Genomic DNA, 14,768 nt, shown 5'->3' on the forward strand with positions numbered 1-14,768 from the left:
GATCGACACTAGTATTATGTAAAAAGGGGATGTAACAGATGAGACTTCTGCGTACTGAGTGAAGCCGTTGGCGGTACCGTGTGCGTTCATTACCTTGCCTTTGGTTAGGCAGCGTCAGGGGGCGGCGGGCGGTGCAGCTCCATGCACCTCGCCATCTCGGAAGCAACTCTCTCCTAACTTCTCCTTACTAAAATTTACCGAAGTTGGTTTAAAAAAAAGGTATCTGGCTGTGTTTTCAACTGACCAATCAGGGTCTCAATGTTAACCTTAAGCTCCGCCTACGAAAATTCTGTCTATCCAATGAGAAACGTTATACTTTTCGTGGTGGGGCAATGTTTTTAACGTTTGCAACGTAACAGAGACGCGTATAGTCCCACTCTAAAACTTTCAGCTGGTGTGGTCCTTTTAGTGTTATCGTAAGATCTATACTGTTCTTCTGGAGGGCTCTATCTTTTAACATGGGCTGGGAGGTGGTCCTGGCGGTCGGCTGGCGACATGGGTGTCCGTCCCTTATCGTAGGGCCTCCTAGCCTACACGACTCTGCTCTCGGCTTCTCGTTTCTTCCCTCGGAACTGCGTCTGTTTCACGGTGGGAAGGTATGACATGCATTTAGGCGTTCTTGTGTTAAGTCTGTGGTATTCCATTTGCTCACTCGTTGATCGTATTACTTTGGTTAATTTAATGTCAGGATTTATTCGGAGCTATGTGACATATTGCCGGATTTGCTATCATGTGAGGGTTTTCATGGAAGGTGTTGGATTTGCCTGACACCTTACAATACGCGGGAAATGGGCTACGACTTCTTGGAGAAAAAACAATGTGACGTCTGCTGTATTAAGCATGTCTTGGAGCAGCGACGAATTCGTATGTGTTCGAATGGTGTTAATGTTGATGGTCGCTAAGCGATAGGTCTGTAGATCGTCTCCCACAATGGGTGTGGGAAGAGAGACCCCTTTCCATATCCACCTCAGCGGGCATAGAATCGTCTTCAATGTCGTCCGTCCAAGGTCAGTAAGTTAACAGTGGTTGCAAAAGAACACATGTGAGCTGAGTGACCAAGGGTGAATCCGTAGTTGTTTCCGGTTATGTACCAGTGGCGGGCGCTGTGCTTGCGATCTGTTTGCCCGAGAGAGCGGAGACGGGTGTGCCGAAATCAGAGAAAGTCACAGGCGAGGGCGATCCTGTGTCATTCATTTTTCTCGGCCATCCGTTCGTCAACTGGAGAAGATGTACGCTGGAGGCAACCGTCTGAGGGTGTGCGACGTCGCTTTTTATGTTTCCTCGGTGACCTTTGTTTGCGGACGTGGGCTTATGTGTCCGAAAGAGTGTGCGGTTCCCGAATCGTATCCCGCTCAAGGAGAAAAGCAGAGGTCGGTACAACCCTAGCTGCGAGTTCCATTCTTTCGTCCGAATCTGCTTGTGGAGTCGTATAATGGAATCTTTCTGACAGATATCTATAATTTCACAGTGTAAACGTCCAGGAGATGACCCCTACGTCGGGTTGAAACCGGTTGGCGGTATAATAATAATAAATGCGATTAAGACTGTTTTTGAATAATTGATTAATCATACTAATTGCTGCTTCATCTCCACAACCATGTCGTCCAAAAATGTAGGAGATGGTGCCGCGTCGTCTAATGGAATCTGTGTAACCCGACGTTGAAAACACACCGAGCGTACATGACCCTCTTGGCTGCAGCCAGGAAATGTACGAGGCTGTCCTTCTTACATTACAATTGCTCGACATCCACCTATGACTAAGCAGGATGGCACGTGTTTCCTATTACTCGTATGGGTACTGTATTACTCATCGTCTTCATTACTGCCATTGCTCATTTCTTTTCCTTCAGACATTTTGAGACTCTTATAGAATTCATGGTATATTTGAGGTACATACATTAGAAGGCTCTGAATATCTTTCAGTTTCTCAGGGCGTTGAGTGCCCACCGATGGACACAGTGTAGGCAAAGTAAAACCACTTTTTTTACGCCTACTTTGAGGTAATGTCTGAAATCTTAACTTATTTTTTTTTTTTTTGATAATAGGTGCGTCGTCGGTAAATCTTGGATGAAATAATGTCCATCAATATAGCTTCCCCCCCATGAACCATGGACCTTGCCGTTGGTGGGGAGGCTTGCGTGCCTCAGCGATACAGATAGCCGTACCGTAGGTGCAACCACAACGGAGGGGTATCTGTTGAGAGGCCAGACAAACGTGTGGTTCCTGAAGAGGGGCAGCAGCCTTTTCAGTAGTTGCAAGGGCAACAGTCTGGATGATTGACTGATCTGGCCTTGTAACAATAACCAAAACGGCCTTGCTGTGCTGGTACTGCGAACGGCTGAAAGCAAGGGGAAACTACAGCCGTAATTTTTCCCGAGGGCATGCAGCTTTACTGTATGATTACATGATGATGGCGTCCTCTTGGGTAAAATATTCCGGAGGTAAAATAGTCCCCCATTCGGATCTCCGGGCGGGGACTACTCACGAGGATGTCGTTATCAGGAGAATGAAAACTGGCGTTCTACGGATCGGAGCGTGGAATGTCAGATCCCTTAATCGGGCAGGTAGGTTAGAAAATTTAAAAAGGGAAATGGATAGGTTGAAGTTAGATATAGTGGGAATTAGTGAAGTTCGGTGGCAGGAGGAACAAGACTTCTGGTCAGGTGACTACAGGGTTATAAACACAAAATCAAATAGGGGTAATGCAGGAGTAGGTTTAATAATGAATAGGAAAATAGGAATGCGGGTAAGCTACTACAAACAGCATAGTGAACGCATTATTGTGGCCAAGATAGATACGAAGCCCACACCTACTACAGTAGTACAAGTTTATATGCCAACTAGCTCTGCAGATGACGAAGAAATTGAAGAAATGTATGATGAAATAAAAGAAATTATTCAGATTGTGAAGGGAGACGAAAATTTAATAGTCATGGGTGACTGGAATTCGAGTGTAGGAAAAGGGAGAGAAGGAAACATAGTAGGTGAATATGGATTGGGGGACAGAAATGAAAGAGGAAGCCGCCTGGTAGAATTTTGCACAGAGCACAACATAATCATAACTAACACTTGGTTTAAGAATCATGAAAGAAGGTTGTATACATGGAAGAACCCTGGAGATACTAAAAGGTATCAGATAGATTATATAATGGTAAGACAGAGATTTAGGAACCAGGTTTTAAATTGCAAGACATTTCCAGGGGCAGATGTCGACTCTGACCACAATCTATTGGTTATGACCTGTAGATTAAAACTGAAGAAACTGCAAAAAGGTGGGAAATTAAGGAGATGGGACCTGGATAAACTAAAAGAACCAGAGGTTGTACAGAGATTCAGGGAGAGCATAGGGGAGCAATTGACAGGAATGGGGGAAATAAATACAGTAGAAGAAGAATGGGTAGCTTTGAGGGATGAAGTAGTGAAGGCAGCAGAGGATCAAGTAGGTAAAAAGACGAGGGCTAGTAGAAATCCTTGGGTAACAGAAGAAATATTGAATTTAATTGATGAAAGGAGAAAATATAAAAATGCAGTAAGTGAAACAGGCAAAAAGGAATACAAACGTCTCAAAAATGAGATCGACAGGAAGTGCAAAATGGCTAAGCAGGGATGGCTAGAGGACAAATGTAAGGATGTAGAGGCCTATCTCACGAGGGGTAAGATAGATACCGCCTACAGGAAAATTAAAGAGACCTTTGGAGATAAGAGAACGACTTGTATGAATATCAAGAGCTCAGATGGAAACCCAGTTCTAAGCAAAGAAGGGAAAGCAGAAAGGTGGAAGGAGTATATAGAGGGTCTATACAAGGGCGATGTACTTGAGGACAATATTATGGAAATGGAAGAGGATGTAGATGAAGATGAAATTGGAGATACGATACTGCGTGAAGAGTTTGACAGGGCACTGAAAGACCTGAGTCGAAACAAGGCCCCCGGAGTAGACAATATTCCATTGGAACTACTGACGGCCGTGGGAGAGCCAGTCCTGACAAAACTCTACCATCTGGTGAGCAAGATGTATGAGACAGGCGAAATACCCTCAGACTTCAAGAAGAATATAATAATTCCAATCCCAAAGAAAGCAGGTGTTGACAGATGTGAAAATTACCGAACTATCAGTTTAATAAGTCACAGCTGCAAAATACTAACACGAATTCTTTACAGACGAATGGAAAAACTAGTAGAAGCCAACCTCGGGGAAGATCAGTTTGGATTCCGTAGAAACACTGGAACACGTGAGGCAATACTGACCTTACGACTTATCTTAGAAGAAAGATTAAGGAAAGGCAAACCTACGTTTCTAGCATTTGTAGACTTAGAGAAAGCTTTTGACAATGTTGACTGGAATACTCTCTTTCAAATTCTAAAGGTGGCAGGGGTAAAATACAGGGAGCGAAAGGCTATTTACAATTTGTACAGAAACCAGATGGCAGTTATAAGAGTCGAGGGACATGAAAGGGAAGCAGTGGTTGGGAAGGGAGTAAGACAGGGTTGTAGCCTCTCTCCGATGTTGTTCAATCTGTATATTGAGCAAGCAGTAAAGGAAACAAAAGGAAAATTCGGAGTAGGTATTAAAATTCATGGAGAAGAAATAAAAACTTTGAGGTTCGCCGATGACATTGTAATTCTGTCAGAGACAGCAAAGGACTTGGAAGAGCAGTTGAATGGAATGGACAGTGTCTTGAAAGGAGGATATAAGATGAACATCAACAAAAGCAAAACAAGGATAATGGAATGTAGTCTAATTAAGTCGGGTGATGCTGAGGGAATTAGATTAGGAAATGAGGCACTTAAAGTAGTAAAGGAGTTTTGCTATTTGGGGAGCAAAATAACTGATGATGGTCGAAGTAGAGAGGATATAAAATGTAGGCTGGCAATGGCAAGGAGAGCGTTTCTGAAGAAGAGAAATTTGTTAACATCGAGTATTGATTTAAGTGTCAGGAAGTCGTTTCTGAAAGTATTTGTATGGAGTGTAGCCGTGTATGGAAGTGAAACATGGACGATAACCAGTTCGGACAAGAAGAGAATAGAAGCTTTCGAAATGTGGTGCTACAGAAGAATGCTGAAGATTAGATGGGTAGATCACGTAACTAATGAGGAAGTATTGAATAGGATTGGGGAGAAGAGAAGTTTGTGGCACAGCTTGACCAGAAGAAGGGATCGGTTGGTAGGACATGTTCTGAGGCGTCAAGGGATCACCAATTTAGTATTGGAGGGCAGCGTGGAGGGTAAAAATCGTAGAGGGAGACCAAGAGATGAATACACTAAGCAGATTCAGAAGGATGTAGGTTGCAGTAGGTACTGGGAGATGAAAAAGCTTGCACAGGATAGAGTAGCATGGAGAGCTGCATCAAACCAGTCTCAGAACTGAAGACCACAACAACAACAACAATATAGCTTACTTCAAGAATAACTCCTTGACATGTCGTAGTTTGTAATGGATTTTACCCACATCAATGGGTGGATGCAAATCGGTGGTTATAAGGTTCGGAAGAGCCAACTGGTTACGCTGAGAGGTTCCTTGTCCAAAAAGTGTGTGATTCGTTTAATATACAACGCAGTACACTTTCAATTAATGTCAGGCATATTGAGTCCGCCGGCCTGTCTGGAAGACGTCAGCGTGGTGTATTTCACTTTGAACAGATGCCCTTGCCAGATAAACCTATTGGACAGTTTCATCACGTGTTTGGCCTGCATCTTGGTGACTGGAAATATTTGGGCCGTATAGTACGCTCTATTGAATATATAACTGCTGAGGAGTCGTATGCATTGGAGAATGTCAACGGACCGCCAATTGTTTTCATAGATGGCACCTTGCATTTTATTGGTGACCTGCTTCCAATTTTTTGCATTCATTTTTAGCGGCCGTTTGTTGAGAATCGCCCCCAGAGTTGTGTGGGCTAACTAACCTAAGGACATCACAAACATCCATGCCCGAGGCAGGATTCGAACCTGCGACTGTAGCGGTCTTGCGGTTCCAGACTGCAGCGCCTTCGACCGCACGACCACTTCGGCCGGCGCTACTTCTGTTGAATAGATGGATACCGATGATGTGCTGTGGTGGTATTTGAACATCGTCATGGATGAATTGTTCGATTTCAAAGGCTCATGGTCTTGCGTGGTCGGTCTGGAAGCTTTTCTGTACGAATGAGCCACAGTGTCAACGGACGCGCGTACTAGCTGCGGCGAGGAAAAAAAAAAAACAAACTGTGCACGCTCTCGACTCTGCGGACAGGACGTAAACAAGACGCCCTCGCCGCTCACCTGGTGAAAGCAGACTGACAACACTAGAGTGCATAACCTACAAGCACACCAAAAATGACAAAATTTACAATTTTGGGGCAACTCGTTACAATTTTGTAGATTTTTCTCAATTCAACAAATACTCACTTTTCAAGAACACACGTAAATGTTTATACCACCACCACAATGCGTTATTTAAAGAAACACACTAAATCCCAGTAGTTTAATGCTGAGCAATTAGCATAGAGCAACAAATGTACTCTCGTTGCGTACCAGTTCTCTGTTTCACTGGAAGGAGCTCACCCTGCATTATTAATGCGTTAGTGTCATGACATCTTAGTGCCAACACACAAGACACAGGCTTTTAGGGAACTTGTGCTCACACTAGACAACGTTATCAGCACCAATTATATCTATACGTAATGTTTCAACAACCGCCACCTCTTCTAGGAGAGTATAGGAAAAATTGCCATTACTCTATTTAAACAAACGGCACACCTTGTCGTGCGTGTTCCCTAGTGCGCCGAAGAGCGCTGCCGCGATGTGTTCCTTATTGCCTCTGCTACGTTCCGACAGTCGCTGTGCTGTTGCCAATACGAAGCACGTGGCTGGTCCAGTGTATAAACAACACTTTGAACACAACCTACCTTTATTCTCTCGAACCTCCGTAGCAGGACTGCGACGAGCTCAGTACAATGCTCATAAATCATAAGTCGTAACCGGAGATCAAAGAACACTCACATTTAAACAAAAAAATTTGGCACCTGCTTTATAGTGGGACATAATGAAAAAGAGACAGACGAATTGGGAATACAGAGTTTATATTTGTCTTTACAGGTTCGCCTGACAAAGATCAATTGTGGGACAATAGTTTGGTTCTGAGATTCCAGTCAAATATGAGTTTGTAAGTAATTTAGTTGCTCTAATATCTCGACTCACCCACATTAAAATGACTGAGAATAACGTTCCAACGAAATGAACATTAAGTCTCGTAATGTTGACTGAGAAATTGCTTCAACATAAAGAACTCAAAGGTACCTAAAATATTAAAACACAAAGCTCTCTGGAAGCTCAATTTAATCATGAGTGTTCCACTAACATTATGAGGAGGAATCACAACAACGTGGAAGCCTACTTGGGAAACTCTACAGCTTCCCTAATCCCTGCAGCTTGCAAATGCAAAGTGAACGAGATAAAACCTACAAAACAAAGCAACTGATCAGGCAACACGAGTTGAGTAGCAAATCCCACAAACTGTGAGGTGCTCAGAAAGTGTCTAGCGTTAATGCGAAATGACACTCATTCAAAACCCGGCAAACGTGCGTCCCAGATGACGACAGGTCCTGAAGTCTCTGTCCGCCCGTAACAGGACCGCAAATCTCTCTCCTTCTGTGGTAGGACGGCATGTCTCCAAAATTATTCCTCTTTAAATCGTACTTCCCACTGTTAGAAAAACTCTACAAGGAGGGGAGGATATCCAGCCATTGACGCAGTAACCAGTGAGAATTTCGAATTATTTACTTGAATACCGGCGATCCCTGTAGAAATTTCCCATTCTCAGCAGACAGATCACATCTTCATGTGCTGCTAGCCATGTTGCTCTCCTTGATCAATCCCTTCACGCCTACGCACGATGACAAGCAAGGCTCATTTGATTGAATAACAAGATATGGAAGGAAACGAATTTTATCATTGTGACCAAGCTGCGGTGTGGCGACTCCTTATATCTGCACAGAGGAAGGTGAATTCGTCATGCACAGTTATACTCTAGGGACGTGCAGAGGCGTATTGGCAGCCGCCTTCAAAGGAGAATATCCCATTTGCCGCCGAAACATGGAGCTGGCGCTTACCGCAATCACTTCCGCGAACTGCAGTGTCTTGGGACCCACTTCACTTCTCTAGAGTCTCTGTGGCTGAACTCCTGTGGTCAAGCCAGACCACGGCGCAAACACCTGGGCCCTTTCGTTTCTTAAAAGGATGATCTGAAGCTTTCTTCCCTAGATAGCAAGCCTTGTACTCTCCTCAAAAACGGCCAATAAACTAGCAAAAAACTAATCCATTATCGCTCACCGATATGTGACTGTCATTTCGTATCACCCTGACATCTCTCTTTCCGAAAAGAATAAAACTCCCATTATTGTAGACCTCGATAGTTTAGTATCAGTATTTTAACTAGGCACCTTACTCCAAGTACAATGAGGTATCGCGTACACAAGGTATAAAAGGGCAGTGCATTGACGGAGCTTTCATTTGTACTCTAGGTGATGCATGTGAAAGGCTTTCCGAAGTGATTATGACCGGACGATGGGAATTAACAGACTTTGAACGCAGAATTGTAGTTGGAACTAGACGCAAGGGACATTCCATTTCGGAAATCGTTAGGGAATTTGACATTCCGAGATTCACAGTAGCAAAAGTGTGCTGAGAATGCCAAATTTTAGGCATTAATTCTCCTCACTGACAACGTAGTGACTGGCGGCCTTCACTTAACGACCGAAAGCAGCGGCGTTTGCGTAGAGTTGTCAGTGCTAACAGACAAGGAACACTGTGTGAAAAAACCGCAAAAATCGTTGTCGGACGTACGATGAAGGTATCCCTTAGAACAGGCTACGAAATTTAGCGTTAATGGGCTATGGCAGCAGACGACCGACGCGAGTGCCTGTCCTAACAGCACTATTTCCCCTGCAGCGCCTCTTCTGGGGCCCGTGACTATATCGGTTGGACGATTGGAAATCCGTGACCGCGTCAGATGAGTCCCGACTTCACCTGGTAATAGCTGATGGTATGGTTTGTGCTTAGCGTAGGCCCCACGAAGCCATGGAACTGTGCAAGCTCGTGGTGGCTCCATGATGATATGATAATAGACACCTTTGTCCCCCCCCCCCTCTTTCTCGCTGCACCACTGCATCGAGCTGCATCATGCATATTATTTACCGGCCGTAGCGGTCGATAGTTTTTGTTGTGACTTCCGTACCGGCGAGGGAAAGGCAATCTGCAGGTGTGTAAGAGAAACTTGATTCGAGCTGACACTTGGGGTGGTGAAGGTGCCTGCTGCCGTCGGTGGAGGGCGAGGGGCAGACTAGCCACAGGAAAGGGGCAAGTGCCGAAAGCCGCGGCCCGCGCTTCCCGCCGCCAGCTGCACAGCACACACGGCCGCTTTCTAACGCGTCGGCACGCGAGCGCTCACCGCCGCCCGTTCCCGCTTTCCAGCCGTGATTTGTGCGCCTGGATCCACGAGCTGCCGCCGCTGCCGGTGCCAACGGGCGGGTGTCACGCCAACACCGGTTTCGGCGCGGCTCCCGATACGCCCAGAAGTAACTCTTCTAAACGATATTCTTGTTCGGCGTTTTAATGTTCTTCTGGTGCAATTAGTTAAAGGACGGGTCTGAGCAAACGAACGAGTGCTGCGAGGTTACACCGCGTTGCCTCATTGCCGTTGTAGAGCTCCGACCCAACACATTCACATTTCTTCCGCTACCACTTTTCGGGGACTTGCGCAGTGAAGCACAAGTATCCACTGCGTGTTCGCGAAACTGCGGTCCTAGGCTGATGTACTGGTGCATTTAGGTCGGCTGGATGAATGATCGTGAAGGTTCGTTGATGTGTTGTATCAGTAATTTCTCTCGCTTTTTAAGACGATTGCGACAAACTGAGAAATGCACAATACCCACAGACAGAATAAATCAGAGATCCCCTTCAAGATTGGGCACTTATCGAGAGATTTTCAGCATGCACATTTATACTGTCTTACAACTCAACGTAAGTAAACAGTGACACGGTTTTTTAAAGCAGACATTTTGAACTAAGGTCTGTCGTGAACTTATAATTTTTTGGTTATATGTCACATCATAAGATAAAAGAGATAGATTGAGCGGGGCTACCAGCCGAACCAGCCCACAAACATGACGGAAAGGCAAGCAACAGATAATGCGTTTAGACACAGCTGGCAACGAGTTGTCTCTTGGGTGTCGGTCAGTGTGCCAGCATGGGACTAACACTTCTTAGCTTGCCAAACGAGTCGAGGCTCGTAGCCAGACTTGTGACAGGAAAAAGCCAGAGCTGAATTTGGAGCGTTAAACGATAATTAAGGCGATCATGTGCAGCTGGGATGTTTTAGAAAGATAGTGAAGAGGTTTCCAGAATGAGATTTTCACTCTGCAACGGAGTGTGCGCTGATATGAAACTTCCTGGCAGATTAAAACTGTGTGCCCGACCGAGACTCGAACTCGGGACCTTTGCCTTTCGCGGGCAAGTGCTCTACCATCTGAGCTACCGAAGCACGACTCACGCCCGGTCCTCACAGCTTTACTTCTGCCAGTATCTCATCTCCTACCTTCCAAACTTTACAGAAGCTCTCCTCGCAGGCTTCGTTTGTAACCTGGAACGTAAACACGGTACGCAATTTAAAAATGTTTCCTTTCGAGTGGAAATTAAAATGAGTTTGTTTCAATGATTTTTTGGTTGTCCTTTTCTACAGCCGGCCGCGGTGGCCGTGCGGTTCTGGCGCTGCAGTCCGGAGCCGCGGGACCGCTACGGTCGCAGGTTCGAATACTGCCTCGGGCGTGGGTGTGTGTGATGTCCTTAGGTTAGTTAGGTTTAAGTAGTTCTAAGTTCTATGGGACTTATGACCTAAGATGTTGACCTAAGATGTTGAGTCCCATAGTGCTCAGAGCCATTTGAACCATTTGAACCTAATCCGAGTGCGTGATCCGTCTCCAGAGGAACTGTCGTTGCCATGACGTCAACTAACGTCCTTTTTTGCAAATAAGAAACCTAACTCCCAAGAACATATAACTACGTCCTAAACGAATTCATCACTGGGGCCGACATAAATGGCAATAAAACACATTCACAGCCGTTGCCACAGGCAAATTTAGCTGTATGGTAAACACACATGGCAGATCTTAGAGCAAACCGCTTCTGTGAATAAAAATGGCATACTCAGGAAAATATAAGTAAAGTTTATTGCACAGCATGTGTTTATGGATTGGCGCTGTCAGCTGAACCCTCGACTGCCATTAAGATTGCGTCGCCGAACGGACAGAGCGTGATAACTAACTGCGGCACGTGGTGCAGGATACGTCGATTGCGTTCGTCTGCACGATCTCTAGTAGCTGATTGGAGATACAAAATTGCTGTGCAGCAGTCGGTGAATATTCACAGACAGTTTTATTCATTAGCAGAATTACGCGACGTATCATATAGTTAACCGAATGCAAATAAATTACTTACAGAAACCATTTACAAGGCGTAATAAAACCAAGACTTCTCTATTAACTACAAGTGGTTCTCACTCGTTTTTAGACATCAAGTAAAACTAACTGTTGTTACCCAAATTGACACTTTTGTTGTTACCATACTAACAGCATGTGGAGGTCAAGATTGGTCATCTACCGTTCAGTAACACCCGAGCGGAGGTTTACCAGGCGTGACTGAGGAAATCTCCTTCTCTACTGCTAGCAAGGTAATCGTGGAATGAGAAGGATCACTATTATCTTGACTCGATGTTCGCAAAAAGATCACTACATTTCACAATGCCACACTTAAGGGACGACAAAGATACGTAAACAGCAAAAACACAACACATTACCATGCATGTTGTTGTTGTTGTGGTCTTCAGGCCTGAGACTGGTTTGATGCAGCTCTCCATGCTAATCTATCCTGTGCAAGCTTCTTCATCTCCCAGTACCTACTGCAACCTACATCCTTCTGATCTGCTTAGTGTCTCCATCTCTTGGTCTCCCTCTGCGATTTTTACCCTCCACGCTGCCCTCCAATGCTAAATTTGCGATCCCTTGATGCCTCAGGACATGTCCTACCAACCGATCCCTTCTTCTAGTCACGTTGTGCCACAAACTTCTCTTCTCCCCAATTCTATTCAACACCTCCTCATTAGTTATGTGATCTACCCATCTAAACTTCAACTTTCTTCTGTAGCACCACATTTCGAAAGCTTCTATTCTCTTCTTGTCCAAACTATTTATTGTCCATGTTTCACTTCCATACATGGCTTCACTCCATACAAATACTTTCAGAAACGACTTCCTGATACTTAAATCTATACTCGATGTTAACAAATTTTTCTTCTTCAGAAACGCTTTCCTTGCCATTGCCAGTCTACATTTTATATCCTCTCTACTTCGATCATCATCTGTTATTTTGCTCCCCAAATAGCAAAACTCCTGTAGTACTTTAAGTGTCTCATTTCCTAATCTAATTCCCTCAGCATCACCCGACTTAATTCGACTACATTCCATTATCCTCGTTTTGCTTTTGTTGATGTTCATCTTATATCCTCCTTTCATGACACTGTCCATTCCATTCAACTGCTCTTCCAAGTCCTTTGCTGTCTCTGACAGAATTACAATGTCATCGGCAAACCTCAAAGATTTTATTTCTTCTCCCTGGATTTTAATACCTACTCCAAATTTTTCTTTTGTTTCCTTTACTGCTTGCTTAATATACGGATTGAATAACATCGGGGAGAGGCTACAACCCTGTCTCACTCCCTTCCCAACCACTGCTTCCCTTTCATGCCCCTCGACTCTTATAACTGCCATCTGGTTTCTGTACAAACTGTAAATAGCCTTTCGCTCCCTGTATTTTACCCCTGCCACCTTTAGAATTTGAAAGAGAGTATTCCAGTCAGCATTGGCAAAAGCTTTCTCTAAGTCTACAAATGCTAGAAACGTAGGTTTGCCTTTCCTTAATCTTTCGTCTAAGATAAGTCGTAAGGTCAGTATTGCCTCACGTGTTCCAACATTTGTACGGAATCCAAAATCTGTCAACAGCTGCTTTCTTTGGGATTGGAATTATTATATTCTTCTTGAAGTCTGAGGGTATTTCGCCTGTTTCATACATCTTGCTCACCAGGTGGTAGAGTTTTGTCAGGACTGGCTCTCCCAAGGCCGTCAGTAGTTCTAATGGAACGTTTTCTACTCCCGGGGCCTTGTTTCGACTCAGGTCTTTCAGTGCTCTGTCAAACGCTTCACGCAGTATCGTATCTCCCATTTCATCTTCATCTACATCCTCTTCCATTTCCATAATATTGTCCTCAAGTACATCGCCCTTGTATAGGCCATCTGTATACTCTTTCCACCTTTCTGCTTTCCCCTCTTTGCTTAGAACTGGGTTTCCATCTGAGCTCTTGATATTCATACAAGTGGTTCTCTTTTCTCCAAAGGTCTCTTCAATTTTCCTGTAGGCTGTATCTATCTTACCCCTAGTGAGATAAGCCTCCACATCCTTACATTTGTCCTCTAGCCATGCATAATACTGTGAAAAAAAAAACCGTTGGCGTTGGCGATCGAAGCAGCTTCCATTCGTCCCGGAATCAATAAAAGCAGGTCCTATACGATTTTAAAACGAATCCTCTACCACTCTTCCTGTAAAATAGAGGCAATGTCAAGTAATGATGATGTCGATGAACAGTCATCACGCACCATTGTCTCCAAAATATACCACAAAGGCTCAATAATATTGAGATCTGGTGCCTTTGGTGACCAGAGGAGATACGTCAATTCGTCCTCGTGCTCGCAACACCAGTCGTGGACGCTGTGATCTGTATGAACCGAGCCGGCCCCCGTGGCCGAGCGGTTATAGGCGCTTCAGTCCGGAACCGCGTTGTTACTGCGGTCGCAGGTACGAATCCTGCCTTGGGATGGATGTCTGTGATGTCCTTAAGTCAGTTATGTTCAAGTAGTTCTAAGTCTAGGGGAATGATGACCTCAGATGTTAAGTTCAATGGTGCTGAGAGCCATTTGAGCCATTTTTGTGTGAACCGAAGCGCTTTCGTCTTCGAACACAGTATCAGCGCTGTAGAACAAAACTGTACCATAGAACGGACGCAATTAGCCAGAATGCTCACATAATCATAGTTAGTAATGAGACATTGCAGAGTAACAATGGGGACCATGGAATACCACAACACAGCTGCCCAAATCATCACCGAACACAGGAAATACTTCACTTTTTGAACGTAAACTCAGCCAGAAGTTGGAAGCAGTGTCAAACAAAACTCATCCAACCGAATGACATCGCCATTGCTCCACAATCCAGGTTTCATGGCTTCGGCACCAGATTTTCCTATTATGGACGTTTGAATCACTACAGAGTGGTTTTGGAATTCCATGTCGCCCTGCGATTCTCTGCATGGGAGGTCTCTTCTTTTCGCTTTGAGGGTGACGAAAATATAGACCCCATAGACTTAAGCGGTCTGCTTTTAGACATTCTGCTGTTTCCCAGTATCGTGTTAATGAATAAAATTCTAAAAAAGAGCTTATCTGATAGTTTCACTTCATGCATTTATACAGCCATTCCTAGGTTTTTTATTGGATGACTGACTGTACAAAACGTCCCGAGTCATCGTTAGCGTAACTATTTACTCTCTTAATTGCATCTGCCACTCTCAAGTGCCTGCGAAGATGCGATTTTCGGTAGGATCAGAGTTCTCATCCGGGCTGCTGACCAGTAGCTTCGGCGTAGTACTCAGCAAACGACCAGTGAGTCATTGCTGGTGCACTGGCATC

This window comes from Schistocerca americana, chromosome 1 (genome assembly GCF_021461395.2).
Source record: "Schistocerca americana isolate TAMUIC-IGC-003095 chromosome 1, iqSchAmer2.1, whole genome shotgun sequence".
NCBI lineage: Eukaryota > Metazoa > Arthropoda > Insecta > Orthoptera > Acrididae > Schistocerca > Schistocerca americana.